The sequence below is a fragment of the Lissotriton helveticus genome, chromosome 5_1, assembly GCF_964261635.1.
Source record: "Lissotriton helveticus chromosome 5_1, aLisHel1.1, whole genome shotgun sequence".
Lineage (NCBI taxonomy): Eukaryota > Metazoa > Chordata > Amphibia > Caudata > Salamandridae > Lissotriton > Lissotriton helveticus.
The window spans coordinates 337,697,345-337,706,283 of NC_136065.1; positions in this window are offsets into that span (position 1 = coordinate 337,697,345).

Consider the following 8,939-nt stretch of genomic DNA (forward strand, 5'->3'; position numbering starts at 1 on the left):
TCAGTCTAATCCCGAGTCCTTTTATTTTAAAATGACACAGATGCCAATGTCCAAGGTTAGACTTACCGATACCAAATTATTGTACTCGAAGTCCTTTCTTGATCAACTGGCTGTTGGCGGCTACAAATTTTGGAAGGAAACTATTGACCTTAAATCTGTTTGGGGATCTAAATACTGGCAGGTACAAGGCACTGAGGCTTTGCACCGTGCTTGTCTCATTCCGAATCATATGTTGTTTTCGAATTCCTCTATTTCACAGACAACATGCTTTGGATTGGCTACTTCTAAACAAATTCAATACACCTACCATCCCTGAGTTAGAAGAATATTCTGTCTGGAGTAATTTTACTCAGTTTTCCATTAGGGTCCTGCAGACCCTATTGCTAAATTCATCCTTTAACATATCCAGTATGGATCCAAAAGGTTGGCTGATGTGGCACAGAAGTGCTGATTCATGCCAGCACTGTTTTCTGGGTTTATCTGATGACTTTAAACAGGTCAGACCTGATCCACGTTTTGACACTGACCATTCTGTCACAACTTACTCAGTAGGCAAATTATGTCAAAATTGGCTGAAACATTCTACCTTGGCTGCGGTTAAACTGCATCTATCCAAGCTGAATGAAGATGTAGATTTAAATGATTTCATAAAAGGCCCGGCTAGTGGTAGATCAAAAAGATGGATATATGCTATTTACAATGAAATCTGGAAGACATCACAGATTGAGGCGGCGACTCCCCTTAGAGCTATTGATCAAGCTAATCTAGAAAAAGTGATTGCAGTGGTAGATAATAGTATTAACACGATTTCTTCCCGCATTTACACGTTAGATAATATTGTGTCCTCTGTAGTGGATATTGTGCAGGATGAAGTACCTGTATTGTACCATGGTCAAAATCAATTGCGTTTTATCATGCAATTTGCTTGGACCCTGCAGACGCTGAAGTCTGGCAAGGTGCCATGGACCTACATGAATGTGTCCTCTCTCTTTGCCCCTTTTAATTTAACTGACAAGCAGCGCTTGCTTTCCATGCGCGATGCGTCTTTTTCAATGTTACATATTTAAAGGTTGGAATCCTTGCCTTTCTCTGTGGCAGAGGCCACTGCTGCAACGTGGCTTATCCACGGTTTGATAACATTACCATTTGCTTTATATAAATTTACAAATTGTATGCGATATGTTGCTATAGGTCGATATGAACCATTAGGTAATGCATTTCTTCATGAAGTCTGGTCCCTCCCATTTACTTATAGATGTTTAAAAGACGGACAAGAGGTTTATCTGAATGGGGAGGAGTGTACAGAGACACCAGATCACTCCTTAATGTGTAAACACATTCAATTGCATGGTTCTTGTAATCAGGACCGGCCAAATTTAGCCTGTGTTTTGAAAGGAACACCAGTTCCCGCAATCATCCCCACTTTTACGTTACTGGCAAACGCAGTTATTTACTTTTAAATAATGAAGATTGTTGTGGGTTAATTAAAGGTGTTGCTTATGTGGTGACCGTATCTGAACGTGTGGTTTGCTGCAAAAATGTACTTTACCCACCCCCGCATGGGAAAGGGGATGTTTCCATCTGGCAGCGCATCCCAACCTTGACGGCGGAGTTCAATGGCATGAGTAGAATAAGAGCTCTTTTGTCCCAAAAAGAAGTAGCCTTGAGTTCGGCTCGAGAAACATTTGTGCTTCACATAGCTAACACCCGCACAGAGGTTCAGGCCCTTTTAAATACTGATTTGCCGTTGCATTTCAGTGAACTGGTTCATTCAATCTTTAACGCGTCCTCCACGACTGGGCTCGCACACTTTTTTAAAATAGTTAGCAGCGGTCTCGTGGCTTCATTTGAAAAAAATATTTGGGGTCATTCCTGCTTTCTTCCATTCTATTTTTTCAAGTTTGTTTGGTGGATTCACGGTTTTGCTAGCACTGGCGGCAAGCGTTCTGGTGATATTTTGCTTTATTAAAAATGGATGCCCTTCCTGTGCAAGAAGCCGCGCAGCCCCTCCTGGCACTGTTTCGCAACAGGATGCTTGAATACTATGGCACTCTGCCGCTTGCGACTTTAAGCACGGCATATGGATTATCGTTTCGATTTTCCTATTTTACATGTGTCCAGCCTGTGTTTCATTGCCTCAGCTGCGATTTTGACTGGGCCCTTGATTTGTGTCTCTGCAAGACAGTTTCTCCTGACGTCGATTTTAATCAGCTGAGGAGTCCCGTCGTTACTCACGAGTTGGTTTGTTCTGGCGAACGGATTATGGCCTTAGCAGCGATGCATGGACTAATGGGTCATTGGAACATACTCGCAGCAGCGCAAGATTTCTTGGCACAGAGCTTTCTTGAGAACCCACCGAGTTGTCCTCTGATGGTAATAGAGGCTCCGGTACTGGAAGAGCTCGTATGTTCTTTCCCACTATTAAATTGGATGGCTGAACTGTTTTCGGATGAAGACGGTGACTTCATGTTAGAGGCTGTTGCTGCATATTTTGCATATTCGGTCTTGCCCTAACAACTTTCTAGGTTTCTGATCATGACACCTTTTTCTTTGAATTTTTCACCTCCCAGACCTATTGGCTTGAGTAAAAGTGAACACTGTATTGACATTTTGAACTTTTTTTTTTTTAATTGATTCATGAAAATGTTTCCATCAAATTTTAGAATTTTGATATTGCTCATCATTCTTGAACTCTGCTTTCATGAGGAGGCCCTTATTTTAGCTTATCTTATCCGTGCTCGGATCATGGGGGGGTGTCATATAGTTACTGCTTATCTATATACCGTGTTAAGTTAGCATGAGCTTATTAAATGTTTAAACGCCATTTTTCCTTTTTGCTGCTTCTGCACACGACACATAATTGTTGATTTAGCTTTCAGCCTAGAAAAGCGTTGTGATTTACATGAGAATAATATGTTATTGCTCTGATATCAGCTTTGCTTGGTAAACTATGTCTGTACAGTGAGTGCTGAAGCTTCAAGGATAACTTGACACAGCATTGTTGTGAGGTTTCTGATCTCCGCACCTTCATAGACATAACATAAGTGCAGCTCCTGCCAAATTCTGGCTTTAGGCGCGTTTTATATTGCTTTGCTTAGAGCACACATACACACTTGATGCGGTTCGCATGCAGAGAGCTGGTGGAAGCTGATGTGATCTCTTCATACTAGGATCTTGAGGTATGGGCCCGCCCTGCTAAAACCCAAAGAGACCTTCTTAGATATTAATATAATATGCTAGTTAGGGAGGGTGAGAATTAGGTGTTGTTAACCCTTATTCATTACAGCATCTTAGCATGCTGTCACCTTTTGCTTTCTATGGACTAATAACTATGCTGATAACTTTGCTTCTGATAATATGTTTCCTTGTATTATCTAAGATACTGCGTTTGAGAAAACGGCATTAGTAAATAAATATTTCAAATGTGCACGTGTCCTCATTTACTCCACGTTTTGGTTTGAAATGATTGTATAACGAAAGAGTGCTCATGTGTTCCATGATGCCTGAGGTATTGTAAGTTCATGTTCTGGTTTGTCTAAACATTGGGAGTTTGTTATGACCAATGAGACACTGTAGCTAGCTCGGTAAGGGGATTTTGGGTACTGAGGTGAGTTTTGGGGCACCCTAAGTCACTGAGGTTCCAAATCTCTATGCACAGTTCTGTAGGAGAACGGAATCCCTGCTACAACCTGGTACCCAGGGAGGAGCTGTGGAAGGTTGTCTCAGAACTGGGGTTGCCCGCGTATATTCTCTCTCTCCTCGTAAGACTACATGCTGGCAATTTTGCGCAGGTCCGTTGGGGCACGAAGGGTGAAAAAACCGACAGGATCCCTGTGGGAGGGTGCGTCCGCCAGGGATGCGTGTTAGCCCCCACCCTGTTCTCCCTTTATGTAAACGGTGTGGTTGAGCATTTGCTAAGAAACCCTTCCGACGCTCCATCCCTGGCGGGCAAACGGATCCCAACACTTCTCTTTGCAGACTATACTCTTCTTATCTCAAAGTCTCCCATGGGTCTTCAGAGCCTCCTGAATAGTTTCCAGGAGTTTTGTTTTCTGAGGGGGTTGGTAATTAATACCGACAAAGCCCAGTTTTTGATTATGAATCTCCCCAAGAAACTTGGGCGACCTCCGGCTCCGAATTCTGTTCCATTGGAGAGGATATCAGAGTTTGATTACCTGGGTATCCGCCTTAATGATTCTCTGACCTGGAACCCGCATATCCAAAAAATGCTCCTCGGTCACAAAAGGGTGGGAGGTGCCTTACTTAAGGAACAACGCTCATCCACAAGCAAACCTATAGCCCCAGTTGTGGAAATATATAAAGCCAGAGGGGTCAGCGCTGCCCTATATGGGGCGGAGCGGTGGGGTACCTGCAACCTGGACGTATTAGCAAAATCGGAGAGCAAATTTTTGAAAGATCTGATGGCTCTCCCGTGGAGTACACCTACTGTACCAGTGCTACTGGATCTAGGCTGCAGATCAATTAAGGACCAAGCGCAACTCCGCCACCTGCTCCTTTGGGCCCGGCTGTGGCGGGTGCCTGAACTAGCCCCTTATGCGGAAGCGCTATCAGAGGTTATGGCCATGGTAGGCTGGTCCAGGATTAAATGGTTGAGGGATGTTAAATGGCTACTAGCGGAGATAGGGATAGGTGAAGCATGGGATTTGAGAACCGCTCCACCCAAAGCCATGATTAAGAAGCTGTACTGGAACTGGGTTTCCTCCAAACTACATTCAGATTCATGTCATTATAACTCCACTGTAGCTTTTGTGAGGATTAAAGATGCGGTGGCTTATGAACCCTATCTAGACATCATTTCCATCCCTTTTGACCATGCCCTGTATTTTAAGTTTAGAGTGGGGACTCTTCCAGTAGGTGAACTAGTTGCCCGCTGGAAATCGTCTTACCAGTCTTCACCGTTCTGCGCGCGTTGTCCCACCCGAGTAGAGTCGGTAGCCCACATTCTTTTTGAATGTCCGGATTACTGTGCACCCAGGAGCCGCTGGCTAAAACCCTTATGTAGACTCTTAGGCACCCGCCACCACAAAGTGGCGCTGCATATTTTAATGTCTGATACATCCACCTTGATTGTTTGCGCTGTGTCAAAATTTTTAAAGTGGTCATGGTTGATTCGTGCAAGAAGGCTTTCTTTGTCAATTTAATTCTGTTTTAACTGTTTTAATACTTTTCTTCCTGTCCTTTTTAGTGTAAATAGAATGCGATCGTTATAAATGTTGTGTTTTTTATTTGTTGTACAAGCTTTTATGATATTTTTATATCGAAATAAAGCCTATCAATCAATCAATAATCAAGCAATTAAATAAGAAAGAATTACTCAAAATAATTTCCTCAACCAACCCCTCATCATATGCTAATTACTCAGTACCAGTCACTCTAACAAAGCCCGTGCAAAAGACATTAGAACTGTTCTAAAAATAAACCTGTAGACTCCTCTTTAGAGGAAGGCATATTATCCTGTTCTCGGAAGTCAGGTCAAATTACCCCTCTCTTAAAACTAACAATCTGGATCCCAGCAACTTTCAAAACCTAAGATCAGTATCCAAACTTCCCTTCCTAGTGCAATTCAGTAAGAATGCTGTTTCCACCTAACCCGATACTCTAAAACAACATTCTCGATGAATCTCAGTGCAGCATCCTTGCAAAATGCAGAATAGAAACTGTGACACTCCACATACATGTTGATATTCTACAATCTCTGGATGATGAAAACATCTGCTGGCAATACTAGACCACTTGGCAGTAATCCACACTAATTGACAGCCTGTTAATGAGCCCTCCCCCAGCCAGGATAGTAACTGAAGAAATAATTTTAAGCCGACTCCACTCCTTCCTTAATTCACAATCCCAATTTGCAAAAATGAGGCTTCTACCAATCAGAATAATTTCCCCCTTAACTGTGGTCGACGCATGAATCAGTCCTCTCGTCATATTTTTAACCTCTACATGGAACTATCAGAAGCTCAACCAAACAATAAAAACATCAACATTCATTAACATGTGATGATATTCGCCTGTAAATAAAGGTGTCCCCCTGAACAAACATATCTACCCATAATATATATGGAAAAACCAATCAATTAGATGTGGTGTTCCTCACATTGAATCCAACAAAGAATGAATTTCCCCTCATCAACTCCACTGTTTCTATCTATCCCAACTAGGAATCTCGCCTTCTCTAGTCCCAAACACAGCATCATTAGGCTTCACCATTGATGAAAACCTAAATATGATCTTCATGCTACAAAACTAAAAACATAGCATGTATCCAAACGCTCCTACTTAACAAAATCAAACCCTACATCAATCCTCCAGACTTCAGGACCACAGGACAAGCAATGGGGCATAAGCATCTAAACAATGGGAATGCAATGCTGGCTGGCATCCCAAAGTCTGCTCTAGCCCTCCTCAAAATCATCCTACACAAAATAGACATCATAACCCTTCCATCTTCAAAGAAAACATTTAGCTCCCTCTCGGGCCAAGAATTACATTTAACAAGGTGTGTATCACAAAAATCGCTTCATTTCAGACTAGCAACTTACCAAAGGGAAACATTCAGACCATAGGAGGAATGAGAAACACAAGTGGCAAGTGCATTCTTTGAAACATTCCCAAAGCCAAAACGACTAAAATCATCAACCAATCTTTCTTGTGTCAAGCACATAAGCTATGGAACAGTCTACCATGACACTAAAGGCTCAACCCAAACTTGTTCCCATTCAATAAAATACCTAAATACTTTCATCTTCAAACTCTGCTCAAAAGGCTAAGTAGGTGATTTCAATGTATGGTGGACAGAGTACTCGGTCACAAACACAATGGAGTACCATGTCCACTGTTCTATGTTTTCGAAATTGATGCATTTCAAAGCCAGAAGGAAGACTTCGATGTTTAATGTGGTCCAAATTTCGACTTCTTTCCTTAGATTTTTAATATAAATTGCATGCACCTTTAATTATCTTTATAGAGCTCCACTGTCCAGGTTTAAGTAAATACTAATACAATAAACAGGTTAATTAGTGGAGAACACTTTGATTATTGTAAAAGAATTATGAGAGGAGAAAGCTTAGTGAGCGATTGTGGGTGATCGTCTACATCAGTGCATGCTCTTCCATAGTGCCAGTGCTTATACTATCCGCAAGAAAAGGTACAATGGCTCCGATAAGCTCCCTGGTTCTGACATTGGGTTAATCTAGATTAATAATACGGTGTATTCCTCAACAAAAAGGAAAAAATCAGACCCACTACTAGAGATGTTGAGTAATCTGGTTACAACCAAAGGAATAGAGAAGATTGAATAAGTAGCTGTCAACAAACTATCACATATATTCTGACTGAACAAATGAAAAGCAGTAAGAAATCAAGAGTTCTCATGCAGACTACAATAAGGATAGATGCCAGATAAAAACAATGAGACTCATACAACGGACACACTACACAGCCGAAATTCATTTAGAAGGGTATTTAAAAAGGCACAATGTAGGGTCTCTGAACTCACTGTCTGCTCACTCTTTGATTTGCAGATGTTCCCATGGATGATTCGGTGTGGGCATAGGCTAAAGTACTATCTGGGATTTTGATTGATCTACTGTGGTTCAAACGCAGATATCATAATTTTGGATAGCACTAATCAAATCCCTACGTAAGGTGGGCCACTGTGATAATCTTTGGATGAGTTTCAATGTTTAGCCAACGCAGTAAGGCCTGCTCTACAAATTACGACACCAATGAAAAATTAAGTGTTGAAGTTCTTTAGTAGGTATAAAGAGTTATTAACTGTGAAAAGGGAGACCAGTAATGATATTCTGGTATGTTTTTGTTCCACCCATGCCTTATCTTTGAGTCTTTGAAAACTTGCTTTAATCTTTTCTAGAAATATTTCCTGATTGGTTGCTCCTATAACATGTTGCTGGTTGGAGAATACATTGCTTACTCTCTTCCGAAGCATCATCATTGGAATCTTGTCATGTTAAAGGATCAGCATTTTTATTTTGCATTCCAGGGTGAAAGGTAATAAAGTCACATTTTGGAAAAAATGCATCAATCATAATTAGGGCTCCCGGTTTGATGGTATTTATTATTTGAACATATCGGTCTGTATTTATCCATATTTATTTTTTGCCCATCCTTTCCATGTTTTTTGTGTTCTCTGAATAGATGAAGTTGTAATATGGTGTATTTCCACATATATTTAACTTATAAATATATATTTCATACTTTGACGCCTGTCGTGTTTTAGCAAACTAAGCAGCCAAGTATTCTATTCTATGCTCCTAGATTTATAGAACATCTGGCTGACCCAGAAGGGCTTTCCTTCGTTACCTAGCCACAGGACAGCTATTATGTGGAACCTACTCGAACAGTCTAGTCTTTAGTATTGTCCTACATTTCTTTCTGATTCCATTAGTCTCATTTGTAGCGGGAGAGAGTTCCAGTGTCTCGGGGCAATGTGAACAAAAGAGCAGCCACTGGCTCTGGGTCTCTTGATTCTAGAGACAGTGAGTAGCAGCTGGTTGGAGGAGTGCAACAATATCACTGGATTGTAAGGAGAAATACGGTCCTGGATCAATTTAGAACATTTTTGGGGATTTTTTTTATGTACAAGGCATATAGTCTTAATATTAACTATTTGTCCACTGGGAGCCAGTGCAGGGTCACCAGTGTTCTCCTTGCTGATTGGTGTTGGGTATTGTTAGGAGAACGTGTGCTGCAGCATTTTGTATGACCTGCATTCTTTTCAAGACTGACTTAGGGTTTCCAAGGTATAAGGAGTTGCCATAGTCAAGTTGTGAAATTACTATGCCTTGTACCTTCACTCTACATGTTGGGTAGCTATTTTAAGGTGTGGAGTAGCCCGAACGCAAGGGGCTGCTAGTTTCTTGACATGGTTTTCCATTGTCAATTTTCCTTCCAGCCAG